This window comes from Lagopus muta, chromosome 6 (assembly GCF_023343835.1).
Source record: "Lagopus muta isolate bLagMut1 chromosome 6, bLagMut1 primary, whole genome shotgun sequence".
NCBI lineage: Eukaryota > Metazoa > Chordata > Aves > Galliformes > Phasianidae > Lagopus > Lagopus muta.
The window spans coordinates 57,099,987-57,115,956 of NC_064438.1; the positions used below are offsets into that span (position 1 = coordinate 57,099,987).

Below are 15,970 nucleotides of genomic sequence, written 5' to 3' on the forward strand. Positions count from 1 at the left end.
AAACTCATCACTTAGCCATATCCCTCATCATCTCCATGGCTCCCCTTCCAGGACAGCAGCACCTTCTTGGGTGCAGACCATTGCTTTGGGCAACGCTGCTACACAGCTGAAGAGTGTAATGTCAAACAGATGGCCAAAAAACAACAACAAAAAAGCACTGCTTTGGTCCTCCTAGGAAAGGAGGACTAAAGGACCTCGGGAGTCAGTGAGCCCAGCCCTATGTTATTACAAGTGACCACACAATATTGCTTGCTTCATAATTGTTCAACTGCTCAAATATTGTTGCAGTGAAAGAGTGTCAATAAATGTATCTCTCTGATTCCCTAAGGCTGTAAGATAATAGCCATACACTGAATTTATTATTGGATGTTTCAAAGTTATTGCTCTGATATAGGTTGGAGTTTATGTCAGTGTTCATTCATGCACTGAAAGTTTGGGCCAAAAACTCTAGTGGAACTGAATTTAATGATGAAATTCCCTATACATCCTGCTAAGTGATGCTACAGATCCTACAGTAGCAGCGACTCCATCCTTGGGTACTGTGATGTCTCTGTACTGACAGAACAATGCATAACACACATTTCTCCAACCAGACTTTGAGGCAGGTGCAAGATTAAATGATTGTGGGTAGTAATTTGGGGCAGTAAAGGCTCAAAGTACACATACCTCTGTTTCCCAGCAGAACTGCACTATACCACGCAGTGTCTCATGTGGAGCTCAAATATTTGTCTCTCATCCCATTAATGTAATGGAAAAATGCACTAAATTAATAGGAATCTGTTGATTCTAGGCTGAATGTAAGCAGTCACACTAATCCTTCCCATCATTTGAAATAATAGCTGCAGATCAAATTAAACCTGGACTTGGTTATGTTTTTTTATAAATAAGATACTCTTTTCCTATGCCAAATTTCATAACTTGTGTCATACACCATCTATCATTTGATTCAACTTGCTGTTGAGAGAATGATACTGACTTAAATTAACAATTTTAGCGTCTTTCCTTTCTGTGGCACATTCATTGTTTGCATTTGTAAGAAATTATAAAATGAAGCCTCTGAGCCCTTAAGAGGGTTGATCTCAACATGCTCTGAGTTGTGAATTTTTAATAGAGCAGAACAGAAGGACAAGAAAAAAAAGCTGTCCAAAAGCAGAGCTCATTCCAATGGAGTCAGGTAAGGAGTTTTGACATTTTTCCCGCATGCTTTTAGAGTATAATTGGATTTAACCATCAACAAAATAGCAAATGTGGTAAAAAGTCTTCATCACTAGGCCATGGGTTATAAAACCTGTGATCGAAGACATTTGAGCTATGGCTCTTGAGATTCATTAAATGCACTCCTAATTATCCTCTTTATAATCAGCATGTCATTCCACACACCAGTTTGTGCACACCCTCCAGCTAAGGTTTACCTTCACATGCGAGAAGCTTTCTGACACGAAGGAAATAGAGACAATAACTTTGAAATTAAACTAGCATTTTAATCACCTATTGATCTGTTGTTGTAATGATGCGGAACTACATCTTAGACCACGATCATCTGTAGCTTGCAGTTGAGAAATCCCAAATAACTTTGACTACTATTGGTTTGGGAAAGATAATTACACAGGAAACAAGTACTTTTTTCACAGTTTTCTTATTTAACAATAAGAAAAGACAGATGTAGGACTCATGGCGGACAAGGCTAGGCCACATGACCAAAGCAATTAATCTGGTGTTTGGGACAGGGAACCATCATTCTTCTCAGTGCTGTGCCAGGCATATGGTTACCCGAAGGGGAAGGTTTTGAGGCTTTCCAAAGCTCCTGCTACCCATTTACTACTTCTTTGAAAGAGTGGTCAGGCACTGGAATGGGCTGCCCAGGGAGGTGGTGGAGCCACTGACCATGTAGGTGTTCAAGGAACGTTTGGATTTTGTGTTGAGAGACATGGTTCAGTGAGAACTATTGGTGATGGGTGGATGGTTGGACTGGATGATCTTGAAGGTCTTTTCCAACCTTGGTGATTCTGTGATTCTGTGATTCACAATCCAGCAGGTAATATCAAAGCAATTCAGCTGATCCACAGCAGGGTGCTTCCACACGTATGTTGATGATAGGAAGATCACGATGAACTTTTATGCTGAAAAGCAGTCACTTTTTTTATGTGATCGAATGCAAGTGAATCAGCAAAACCAGAGTGGGTCCCATGGATCCACTCATATGTATAGGTATATATGTATAGGTGGGAACATTGCATCTTCATCTACCCAGGGGTTTCCAGCAATTAGACATCACAAGAAGAGCAGTGGGCTGTGAATCATGAAACATGGTATCTTGTCTTCGTTCTGTCACCCATTTTATATAAACCTGTATCACTGTCTTCAGGAGGATCAGTATTACAGAAATTACCAAGGGGTGACTTTGCCCCAAGACCAAAGATAAAACATCACATGTGAAAACAATAGAGTGGAAGAGCTCAGATCTGAACGGTTGAACTGAAGGATCTTAGTGGTCTTCTCCAAGCCTTTTGACTCTATGACTCTAGATCAAGACAAGGACAGTGCTCATACACTTAAGCAGTTATCACCATGCGTAGGAAAATCTGTTGTTTTTTTCCAGGTATGGCAGTGCTCTTTGGCTTACCCATGGCATATCCAGCCTGAACGTTAGCACAGTAAGGCACACAATTTTAAATACTGCATTTATTGGCACATTATTTCATTTTATGGTAGGAAATGGGCTGGAAAATGTACAGAAAATGAGTATAAAAATGTTTTATATTTTCAGGTATCAAGGGATCTCATTGTAAAGCTGACATGGTAGCTTCATTAGCTTCCCTCTCTCACCAGGGTTATTTTACTGACTGCTAGGAGTTAGTTAATTGGTTACTGAGTCCTTCTGCAGACTGATTAGTTCTGCCTCTCATTTTGGAAGAACGAGATACAACCTGTTTGAGGTCTGTGGCTTCTTCCCATTCTGCTGTTGCTGTGCAATTAGGTGCAGTCTATAAAAATACCTTATTGTCTTGGGCAGAAAGATAATTTGTTCAATCACAAAAATCCAAGAAAAGAAGACTGTCCTGCTACCATAATTACCATTTTTAACAGCAAATTCTTGCTCTGAAAGTGAAGAGTTCTTCCCAAGTTTTTAAAAGTTGGCAGCGATGACCATTGCATCACCTGCTTCAGCCCTGCAGCCCTTGATGCCAGCAGGAAGAGGATGCTCTGAAGAGCCAGGTGTGGGAAGGACCACAAACTCTGTTCTTCCTTCTGTTTTCATTTCATTCCAGTTTTCAGAGGAGAGTCTCTCCGCTTTATTTCAATAACTCCTTTTCTTTCTCTTTCCTGCGATGCTCACAGACCAGTGCCAATTACCCTGGGCCTCTTTTGCATTGAAAACTCAGCAGCTCTGTGTGGGACAGATCCAGCTCTGGCTTAAGCTGCGTGATTCAAATGATATGGCAACTTCATTTACACCAGGGCTGAAAGCAGCTGTCAGTGTCTGGAGGTGATGAATAGGGGGCACCATGCTGTAGCAATGCAGGTTGTGTTTTGGAAGATGGATAATTCTTTCAATCTAATAGCTCAAGTACAGCAGTTTAACCCCGGAGTGCATTCTCCAATTGTTATACCTTACTTTAGCCACATGATCCAATTGACTTTAATGGTAGTTGAGCAGCTAAAACTTCTGCAAAGCTCAGAAACTGTATCCTCTGATGTCGAAAGAGAATATGCAATGCTGAAAGCAAATGAGGTATCCATCCAGAACACTTGAAATATGAAAAAATATAGAAAAGATAGGATAATTTTGATCTTTTTTTTTTCCCTGCAGGAAAGTACAGAGTAAAGCAAAAGAATAGACTTTGCTTTCATCAGCAAAGCCATTGTAGCTTTTCATAAATAAGAGGTGTATTAATGAGTTCATCAAAATCCCAACCCTCCACTATATATAAACACCATATATATTTGGGCAGCTCCTAATCAGACATTTAATCAATGACTTCTAATGGAATAGGATTGCAATTGTGCAGCATTAAGAGATAGCTCAGCACATCAGATTTTTCCTATAAGCGGTGCAACAAGACGGTTTGAATCAATCTTTATTTTCTGGATTTAATATTTATTTACAGAAATGGGCTATCTGAAACACCAGTTTGTCCTTTGGATAAGTGACACTGTCCCCAAAAGCTGTAATTGTGTGCCTAATGTGAGCCAGAACCTTTGCAGGAGGTAGTGCACATCTACTGCCCATTGAAGTCAATAGGAGAGGCATTACCTGCCGAGATCATGATGAAAGGCCTGAGAGAGCAAGAAGAGGGGGCAGAGATGACAGGAAAGGGCATAGCAGAGGGGACAAAAATAATGGGGTTGAACTCAGTGGGAAAGACAGAAAAGAAGAGCGATCAAAGCCAAGGACAGCTGCTTTGCATGCCAAGTAGAAAAGAGCAGAGTGTAGAGCTGAGGCTACAGAAAAGAAAGCAATCGCTCTAAGGCATCAATGTGAGAGGCCTGGATCTCTGTAGGAAAGTCTTTATAGCCAACAATGTAATACATTGCAAACAGGTCTGCCATGACACACCTGTGAGAACCAAGTGACTTTCAGAGGCGCCATGGACCACATCTATCACACCACCTCTCAAGGCTGTCAGTCTGTCTACAGTGAATTTGTATACATACACCGCATAACAAAGCAACTTCTGCAGGCTGAAAGCAGCACAGTTCCACTTAAGCCAGCCCAGCTCTGTCAACTGATGGCTTGACTCTTTACATAAGCAAATAAAACCAAGAAAATTCATAATTTCTCTGCAATACATTTCACCTCAGCTGTGTTTGACTTGGAATAGTTTCATCCACAAAAGTAACCACATTTTGGACTGTTTGAGAAATATTCTGGCAAACTGCATCAACTTCAGTATCATCTATAGGAAGAATGGCTCTTTTAAATTTGTTTGTTTGTTTGTTTTACAATACTTATATGCAGAGAGATGGATCCTCTCTGATGCACCTTTTGGTTTGCTCTCAGACACTCTTGCTTAGTAGATCATCATTTCCCAGGGATGTGCATCATTTTGACTGAATTGGCTTTCTGAATTTGGCTTTCTTTGAGTGTCAGAGATGAAAACAAAAGGAACTGTGTATTTATGTGTGTGCTTTGAGTTTAAGAACTTAGTCTTAGACCAGTAAAATTAAAGAACGAAGTCAGCCCTAGTTTCTACCACAGCCATCGGCTTTTCACTCACCTGCCCAAAATACCTACTTATGGCAATTCTGGAAAAAAAGCCATGCTGACATCACTATCCCCCTGATGAGACATGGGGATGGAGTGCTCTGCTCTGTGCCCCATCAGCCCAGGGCTGACTCCTTTCTATGCAGGTCACACATTTTGCAGGAAGATTTGACGTGGCCATGTGTGGGATGCAGTTGCCTTTTCCACCGTGCTGGGTGGCAGGTAGGACTGTACCTTCCAGTCTTTATGTGTTTATGAAAAGAACAGCTGCACTGTCTGTTCATGTGCTAGAGAAGCCAGGAAGAACTTTTCCAGCCATTGGGACACGTCTCATAATTTTAGGACGAGAGGTAACGGCCTTAATGTTGCACCAAGCGAGGTTCAGGTTGGATACTGGGAAACACTTCCCCCACATAGCAGTCAGGCACTGGCACAGCTGCCCACAGAGTGGTGGGGTGACTCTCCCTGATGGTGTTCAAGGGCTTTGGAGATGTGGCACTGAGGGACGTGGGCAGTGGGCATGGAGGGGATGGTGAGTTGTGTTTGGGGATTATAAAGGTCTTTTCTAACCTGAATGATTCTAGGATTCTGTGATCGGAGACCACAGTCAACTACAAGATACAAATTAATAGAATACTGGCTTTCAGTTGTGCTATGTGGTGCATGGATGCTGTTATTTTTTCCCATTTGACATCCTGTCATCACGCATTATGTAATGGCTTACTTTCTACTGGCATGCTTTCTTATTAACCATGTATCAGATAATGCAATCCTGGCTGGTCAGATTGCTGGAGTAATGCCTACCTTCACCTTCCAAAGAGGAGCAAGCCTTAAGCAGCAATTGTTCAGAATGAGCTAATTAGCATCTCACTACAAAGCAATGGGAAATCTTTGTGAGTTCACAAGTCTGATTTTGTTGGATCCTCTGGGGAGCTGTGATCACTTGCATAGCCTGACAATGCCTCAGCAACAGCACGGCTGGCACTGGAGACTGCCTATGTGCTGGATGCTCCTCCTCCAGGCTGGATGTGGCTCTGGGCAGCCTGGTCTGCTGGTTGGCGACCCTGCACCCTAGAGACCCTAGCAGGGAGATTGAAACTGGATGAGCATTGTGGTCCTTTGCAACCCAGGTCATTCTATGATTCCACAATTCTCTTATGGTCACTGGGTGCTGCATGAAGACTACAGCAGTCTTTGTTTCCTGGAGTAAAATGATCCAGCCTTTGAATCAGAAATCATAGAGCAGCTGTGAAGGATTTAGGAAATGAATGTAAGAACCTGAGCTTTTTGTCGCAGCCAAGAGGAGAGAAGGCAACATGCAGTTAGGATGGCAGTGGAGAATCAGGGTGTTTCCCCATGCAGTCCATAGAGCTGTGTTGGCTCCCCTTCTCTAGTGGCAGAGTACCTGCCAAGCCAGGAGGCCAGCAGCAGAGCCCTGCTCTATGCAGCACAGGGCATGGAACTGAGGTGCTGTATGAGAATTGTTGAGACACAGCCTGAACCACTGATTGAGCACCTGGGGAATGGACCCAGTCAGCCCTGGGAGCACGGGTGAAGGCAATTCAGCTGTGCAAGTGGAAGGGGTGGAGCCTGGCTGCACCTCTCTTATACCTCATTTAAGGGCTGACTGCCACTGGGGAAGGATCTTTTTCTGGGCATCTTTCCTTGACGATGTTTTTTCCTGTACACCTAGAATCTTTGGATACAGGTGAGCAATCTTCTTCCCTTCCTTCATAGCATCTTTCTGTTGTGCCAGTCCTTCTGTCATCACACTTCTGTGCTGATCTGTCCGGTTGCTACAGGCACGCATTCAAACAGTGCTGCTGGGAGCGTCAGCCCCACTACGTGTTCCGCAGTGCCATCTGCCATTACATCATCTACTTCTTTTTGCATGCAGCCATACTTCAACATGGATGTTGCTCAGCCATCTCTTAGTTGTGGCTTGCCTTGTGGCTTGCAGCTTCCTTCTCCATTGCCCCTGGCATGATTCTAACATATCAGTGAAAGCTGGGCAACATTTTTGTTTTATCGTGCTTTGTCATTTTAAAACTTGCTGGTGTTCTGCATTGGCCAGAGGTGGGGCAGAGTGTGTACCAGTCCACATCTTCCAGGGAAGGCCACAAAATTGCATGAGGGCAATTGCTGCTGAGCATGGACAGGGGCAAACCAGAACACACTTTTCTGAGGCAGTATTTAAGCTGTAGGATGTGTATAAGAATGTGTGAGGATGTGAGAGAGCAGCGCTGGGCAGTGTCAAAGTGGAAGAAAAAAGGCAGGTTGGCTACTGAGGTAAAGGCTTTATGATGGCTGAAAGAGAGCAGAATAAAGCTTTAAGGAAGGTATAAAATATTTAATTACTTTGTATTCTCATTTGAGCCAGTAAGGAGTTATGTTTTCAAGTCTATCTGCCCACATTTCCATTAATAAAATGACTCAAAAATTCATTTGAGAGAGAAATGCATGTGCAAAGCCGAAACCAAAGAACAGCTCTGCATGACCCAATAATTAATTTCTTTCCTCCCACTTTTCCTTAAATAAACTCTAGCTAAAAATCAACATGCTTCTGGCTGAGCTGTGGTGATGTAAAGAAGGACTGCAGTGGAAAAATGAATGTGCTGTTCAGAAGCACCTTCAGAAAGTGCCACGTTTGATGTGTCCACACAACAGCAGGAGCCATTGAACAGTGTTATTTTACACCAAATGGCTGGGATCTTGTGGCTGCTGCTTTTTCTGGCATTGAATGTCTTCCACAGTCACTGAAATGAAAAATACATAATTGAATGTGGGTGACTAACTATTCATAGAACTGTAGATTCACAGAATCATTCTGGTTGGAAAAGACCTCTAAAATGTTCACATCTAAAGCCAACCCACCCCCGCCACATCCCTCAGTGCCACATCTCCACATTTGACCCCAACACCCCCCTGGGCAGCTATGCCTGTCCATTACTCGAGTAAAGAGAATAAATGTTTCCTAATATCCAGCCTATCACTCCACTCTGGGCGATGGAAAAAGCCTGTTTTAAAGTTCCATTTGTGTAAGGAGCTTTGTGATTTCAATTTCTTTTCTTTTTCCTTCCTTAAGGATTTTTATTTTTCACCTTCAAGTCAAATCATGAAAACTGGAGTGTGGTCGCATTGTAAGCGATGACTTACGACTGCTGACAGATTCCTTATGAATGTTTCTGTGCTTCAGCTATAGGCTTGGAAAAGCTCAGCTTTAGGAGGAACGTTCACCATACTTGGAAATGCAGTGCACTGGGGAGAGCATCGTTTGAGTCACCGGGAATTGGAGTTTGCAAAGCCAGTAGATGTGCCATCTACCATCACGAGTCTCCACTGCCATGGGAGGCAGGGAGCATTTCCTGGTAGTTTTGGATAAACAAAGCACTCAGTGTCTTCAGCAGTCCAGGTCACTGCACTACAGCAGTTCTTGAGAGGTAAGGGAGGAAACCTGGGCAAGTTTAATGCCTGCTTTCAGCATTGTTGTCATCAGAATTGACATTCCAAGTGTCAGAAAAGTCAGTTCCTGATGAGTTGAGACATACAGTAATTAATTTCAAGTACAATTTTGTATTATAATGAAAGTTCATGCTAGGAAGGCTGGCAGCAGATTATTTTAATTACAGTTAAGTAATCTACCAAACTGCAGCAAAAGAGTTACTTTCCTCTAGCACTTATCCATCTCTGTGCTCTTCACAAATGCTGTGAGCTTTTAAACTTGATCAGTGCCGTTTACAGTCCTGCTTCATCGTTACAACTGCTTTTATGCAGTTCCACGTGGCCGAGGTGAAAAAAATCCTCCTGATTATGAATGTATTTGCTTTTGAATCATTCTTTAAACTGCACATCCCCAAGTCATCATGCCTCCCTGCAAATATAATTTGAATGCTGCTCTAAGACTTGAAATGGTTGCACTACTGACACCTTCCTTTGCTTTTACCTCACCTCATCGTGCCACTGAAAGGATCATTTAACTGAGTGGAGGGTTATGCTGTTCATCAGCAAGCACTGGAGGTTTGCTTAATGCTGGTTATTTCGTTTGCTAAAAGCATCATTACAAGTAGCTTTTATTTTTTTAAGGGCTGTTTGATTTTCTGTAGGATACCTCAAGTGTTGCTTTTATGCTTGAGGTTTTAAGAAAAGCAGATGAATGTTTTACATTTGAAACACGTTTTACATGTTTCAAAATTCTGAAAATATAAGAAGGTGAGGCTTTATTGGTCTCAGAAAGGCAAGGAATTGGCTACCTTTGGGATAAAGTCCTCTCTCATTTTTAGATCAGCTATCTGTGCACTGAGTTTTCATTTAAAGCTGAAACTTCCAACAAAAATCTTATTAAACAAGCGGAAATAACGATGCAAGATGTCCATTTTCATCCAAATCAGTGGCAATAAAAGTACAGGAGTCAAATGAGAAAAATAAAAAGGTGGCTATTTCATATCACAATATTCAGGTCTGTTCCTTTTAGTGCTTTCCAAAAGGTTTTCTGTCCTGGGGGAAAAAGCTCTATGAATTCATTAATCTGTAATATTTATTCTTTTAGCTTTTGGCATGTGTTATTATGTAAAAAAGTTTAAGGCTTTGAAGGCCATAAAATGCATTCTGTTTTTGTCAGACATAGGATGTGTGCTGCGACCGGCTGAAATGCCACACATAGCATCACTTGGCACTCTTTGGTGAAATAACGATGAGCAGAGGCTTCCGTAATGATGTCTTTGTAGATGATTTGCACCAACTATGCAAAATAGCTGGCAAGATTATTTGCAGGCAAAATTATTTGTGCTGAAGGGGCAGGAATTATTGCTAAATTATGGACTAAATTCCTGACCTTCCCTTAATTTTTAGTGTAACTATGTGCTTGTTCAATTGAATGTAACACTGTGTACATATATGTGATTGGTAGAATGAGAGAAAATTCGAGCTTTAATTAAGAAAATTATTTTTAATTCATTAGAGTGAAATCCAATCACCCCAACTCTGTGCTTGAAGGACAGGTGCAACAGTGTAGAACTCACAGGCAGGAGAGGGAAATGGGATGGGATGGAGTAGAGCAGATTAGGATGGAATAGAGTGGAATAGAATAGGGGAGGGTGGAGCAGAATGGAGTAGCCAAAGATCTATCATTATTAACAAAAAAGGGGGAAAAACCACCATTAAATGCCACCTTCTTTTACATTTGGTGATCAACTTCAATCCAATGTTTTTCTTAGACCTTCTCTTGCTGTTATTATAATTGTAAAAGTCTGTTTATTGTCTGACACCACACTGACAGTGTCAACTCGAGTAGGGCTTTGTTTTTCTCCTTATTTACCTGCAGATGCAAACTGCAGCTCTGTATTCTGCCTATGAAGACAGACCTTGCTTCCAGGGATCACAGATTTTCTTTTTCTGCTCTAGTTCCAAAAGGAGTTCCCTGTTCAGACTTGAAGGCTGCTACACCAAAGCCTGAATGATCTCAAATGATGGAAACAGAACTAATCCCAGGAGAGATTCGGGCTGCAGAAACACAAGGAGTGGTGATGTCTGAAGTGCTGGCTTGAGATAGCAAGGCTGATGCTTTGGGATACATATATTTCAGAAAATGAGGTTTTTCAAATGATGGCCTGTTGGTTGGGAAAATAATTTTTTTATTAGACTTTATCAGGCTTTTTCTTCTTTTTTTTCTTTTTTAGTGGTTTCCAGGACTGATGAAGAGCAGGGATATTTTGGAATCACTGATTTGTCTGAAAGCATTTTCAGTACTTGGAAACCCAACTGCCCTCCTGTTGTACCATGTACCTACCCACAGAAATAACATTTCCTTTCTGAGGTAAAACAGCCTGTCTCAAATACCAAATAGTGCCTGGACGTGCTGCTTTGAAATTAGCTCTTTAATCACTATGCTGCTGTGCAGAGTCTGCCTTGGGCACAACTAAAAATCCACTCCAAAATATTTGTCTGCTCACACATTCTTAATTACTGGACCTGTCAAATTTCAGACTTACCAGGTTACCTCTTCAATCTGTAGTCTCTAAAGAGTGGATCTATAGTAAAATGCATCAATTTAGTGCATTTTAAACACAGCACATTCTTCAGTTAATAATCTTTGCAAAATAAAGAAGTGGAATACAGGCATAATTGTTTTATATTAGTTAACAGACTAAACTATTCTCTCAGATGTCTGGAGGAGATACAAGCGTTCCCTCCCTGTCTTGAATTATTAGTGTGATAGAGAGATTTGCATTTCCAGGAGTCCTTTTAATGACTTCCTTTCGTAGGAAAAAACCATAAATCACGTTCACCATATACTCACATAGAATCGTAGCATCATGGAATTACTAAGGTTGGAAAAGAGCTCTAAGATCCCCAAGCCCAACTCCATCCCACCCCACCATGCCCACCAACCACAGCCCTCAGTGCTACATCTCCATGGCTCTTGGATGCCTGCAGGGACGATGATCCCCACTATTTCCTGGACAAAGAGTACAGCATAGAGTATGTCAGCACTGAATGTGTGCTGCAATAACGATTCCAATCTGTTTTGTTAGCATCGCCCTTCTTCTTCTTATAATAAGATCTCATGGATTCAGGAGGGTAAGTAAGTCTATCACTGATAGATTTCAACAGAATGAAAGCCTATGATAAAAAGCTGAGGGGAGAGTTCACACTGCAGATTCTCACCAGTGCCAGGCACTGCTGGAACTGTTATTTATGGCCTTTTTCTGCGATAAGTGAAAGCCAGGATTTTCACTATGGATGTTTCTCAGAAACTGAAAAGAAGAGGAAAGGAAAAAATCCTCTGAAATGCTTTATGAAGGGTCAAAGAAGAATGTCTAAAAGAAAAGCAACCAGTAAAGAGTGCTTTAAGTGCTCCTGAAAGGTAATAAAGGTTTGTTTTAAAACAGCTATCGTTTTGAACTGTGTGTGTGCTGCTCCATGGAAAAATTATCTAGGAGGCTGTGCAGGGGGGTTACAGCCCAAGCAACATAAATTCAGGTCCTGCAGGAGCAGGCTGATGGGGTGAAAGATGCAAATATCCTCCAGGTATTTGAGCAGGCAGCTGGCCATCCTTGAAAACACTGAAGGGATGAATTCAAACTACTGCAAGGACAGGAAACAGTCGTTTCCTGGGCATGGGAGAGAAGTAATCACCAAGAGATGGACTCTAAAACCAACTGTGTTCACAAGGGTTGTGCTGTCCCTGGCATGGTCCTGCACACTGCAGATGGTGTGAATTTGCATTTCCCAATCTGTGCTTGGAAATTAGAACAGATCAGGACTCATTTCACAGCCACCCAGTCCTGGGAGTGAGGATAATCCACATGGGCTACAATGATTCAGGTATGTGCCTTCCCACTTCAGCTGTGTCAGGCCTGGAAACGCTGCTGGGCACAGGTAGGGTTGCTGTCAGGCATAGGAGTTGAGTGATCATCCATTGTAAAGATAAAAATGGAAAATTAATTTGCAAAATTGTTAGCTAACTTGCTGTTGAGTTTTCTTGGAAAAGGAAAGGAAGAGAAAGTAAAGGAGAGAAGAGAAGGGGGGAAGGAGGAAAGGGGAGGGAAGGAAAGGGAAAGGAAAGGAAAGGGAAAGGAAAGGGGAAAGGGGAAAGGAAATCTCAAGACCATCAGAAGAAGCAGTGTAGTTCATTAACTTAGAATCATAGAATCACTAAGGTTGGAAAAGACCTAAAAGATCACCCAGTCCAACCGTTCACCTATTCCCAATAGCTCCTACTAAACCATGTCCCTCAACACAACATCCAGCAACTTCTGATGCTCTTTTCATTGCTCAGACAGAAACAGGCAGCAATATGTATTAGTTTCTATGACACTGGATCATGAGAGATGTTTCCATGCACGGTCAAGATACCATCTGAACTAATGAATCATGATGGCATTAAAAAGAAAATAAGCCCTAGCCCTAAAATAAACAAACAAAAAAATAATCTAGCGATGGTTTATTTGAATAGTCCAGATAAAACAGAAGAAATTCAATTACTATCTGAATTATTACCCGTTAGTATCCTGATAGTTGCTGCTTCTATTTCTTAGCCCACCTCAGCCAATATTAAGCTGCATTAAGGTTATTTTTCTCTTCCACAGCATCATAGGAGAATGCCCCACTGATAAAAAATGCACAGTGAATTTTTGGAGCTGGAGCTGAAGAAGCCCATTCTGCAGTGCTTTGCTTTGACCTCGCTTCAGTAAGGATTAGCAGAGATTTTTTGGAATTGTTCTCCCAAGCCACAAATCTTCCCAACTATAGCAAAATTAGCCCCGAAATAGCTTCTGTATTCACAGATGAGGTGAGGTCCTCTTTTTCATGTTTGTGTGGAGAGGGGTGTATTTCAATCTATGTTGTTTACATGCAATTATGTGACAAAGTTATATTACTCTATATGTGCTTCAGCTGAATTTCAGATGTATGCACTGGGCAAAATATGTTTTGCTCATCTTTCTTTCAAACATTTTAGATGATAGCACTGCCAGCCTTAGCTGGAGCCACCCAATGTGATACAGCTTGTTAACCACCACGTGGTTTGTGCCCTATAAAGTCCTCTGCAAGAACACCTCCCTGAAAGCCGAGGGATCAAAACTACTTCATAAGAAAAAAAGTTGGCTGCTCCATCAGGTTCAAACACAGGAATATAATAAAGCAAAGGATAACGTAAAGAAAATGCTGACTTGGCAATAATGTGGCTGTTAGTGCTTCATCTCCACAATGTGGACCCTTCTGCTTTGGCACAGGGAATTACAGCCTGATTCTGAACTCCATGTCAAGTAATTCTCCTCTCTGTGATAGAGCATTTTCAATGTACTGAGCACATTCAGCAAGCGAGGGCTGGAATGAAAAGTGTGTTTGCAAAGAACATTCAGCTGGATCCTCAATATTTAATACTGAGGTTAAAGTTAGCCTCTGATTTTAAAGTTTCTTAATGATGTGGGTACTTAACCTCTGTATTTTCATTCTGTGAACAGTGTACGGGAAGGGCTGAGGAAAAGCCTCATATTGCTGCCTTATTATTTTGATAGTCTGTCATCCATTCTTACAGCTGTTACTATGCAGGGCAATCCTTGGGGAAGACATCATGAATGGTGATTTCCTTTCCCTCTGCAAGCTGGCTTCTGAACTCACAATAACAAATGCCTACTGGACTCCAGTTGTTATATATTATCACTAAAAGCTCATGAGGGAAAACGTTTCTAACAGTTCCTTCTATCTGGGCGTACTGCAGCTTCTGGATAGACTGACCATTCCTAGAGCTTGGGGGGTGGGTTTGAAAGCACATTTCAATACCAGCCCCAACTTTTGCCCGCCAGACTTTCAGACTACCTCTCACGACTGCCTTTTCCTCCACCTCCACAGATCCTTCTTCTCAATTCCCTGCCCACTTTTGCCTTCACCATCACACCGCCTTCCCACCTGAATGGTAATTTCCCTTTCATATCAGCTCATCCCTGGTCTTTTTTTAGAGCTGCAAAAGAAGAAGGAGTAGAGCAACACCAATTAAGCCCACAAATTCTTCAAGGATTATCATTCAGCGTGGAAAAAAGCTTCTAATTAAACATTTGTATGTAATTTCCCTCCTATTGTAAGATTTCTTCAGAACCTTCCCAGCTTAAAATAAACTATCTGGTGACTAACAGTGAGAGGGAGAAATTCAGCTTTAATTTGCCTTGCTTTGTTTCCAGGATCAACTCCCTAGAAAATATTGCTGTATTCTTTCAGCATATCAACTTTCACGATAAAATGTGGACATGCAGAGAAAGTCCACACCTCACTTTATCCCCTGTAATTGAGGAGGGGGTAACATCCTCATCCATGCCTGGATGAGGAGCTACGAGATATGGTTTAGTAGCTTGTGGCACTAATAGGAATGGGAGGGTGGTTGGACTAGATGATCTTGCAGGTCATTCCCAACCTTGTGATTCCGTGATCTATTGAATACTGGACCTGCAGTAGCTGAAGTATGGTTTCAAATAATTCCTGAGCCAACATGAACAAATATGTAACTTGGAATAAGCATTATGTGAAGAAAGACATGAATTGCTTGGGATAAGAAAAAGAATTGGGGCTAAGAAAAAGCATTGGGGCAAAGAAGCTCAGTGCTAAGTTGTGAGCTGTGAGGGACGTTTTTTGCTCTCAGCTCAAGATAGTTAATGCTCTGCAGTTTTGCTCGAGGGAAACCTAGGATAAATTTGGACCAGCTCAATATATTATATACCACAAAGGAAAAAGATCAGACATATATAATAGCGTTTTCTTTTTGTGGTCTCCTGTGTCTAATACGTGACTGTTTGCCAAGTATTCAGAATGGGAGAAAGACTTTTGCTGGGACAGTGACATCTCCAAGGTGTGGGAGATATTCCTGGGAATTCAGCCCACGGGTGACAGAAGCACCAACAGACCCCAATATCACAGTGTCTGCAAAGGCCCTGACCCTCAAACACCTTCCAGTTGTTCACATCACCACGTGTTTGCTGTAGGACTAAGTGTACTTTAGTAGGCAACTTTCAAAAGAAATTGTTAAATTTTCCCCTCATTTCCAACAGACTGGCTGAAAGCCCTGAAGCAAGATGATTAATAGCTCTAGAAAAAAGCTTGGCTCATTCTAATTCTGGATGTTTCTGCTATACAATCTATTTGCATAGGAAATTCATTCATAGTGCAGTTGGCAGTCCTTCCTCCATGTCTTATCTCTGCCTTTTCAGCAGGAGCTCTGTGCTGTAACGTGGCTCTTTTTCTGCAGTGCCCAACTGACCCTCTGGATAAGAACAG

General features: G+C 41.8%; 1 long non-coding RNA gene across 1 annotated transcript; it reads left to right on the forward strand.

The window, feature by feature from the left end:
• Positions 1-6,806: 6,806 nt before the first annotated feature.
• Positions 6,807-12,027, forward strand: LOC125695127 (uncharacterized). Its single transcript, XR_007377815.1, has 3 exons — positions 6,807-6,914; positions 8,403-8,646; positions 10,882-12,027. It is a non-coding gene; the product is annotated as an uncharacterized LOC125695127 (long non-coding RNA).
• The last annotated feature ends 3,943 nt before the right edge of the window (positions 12,028-15,970 follow it).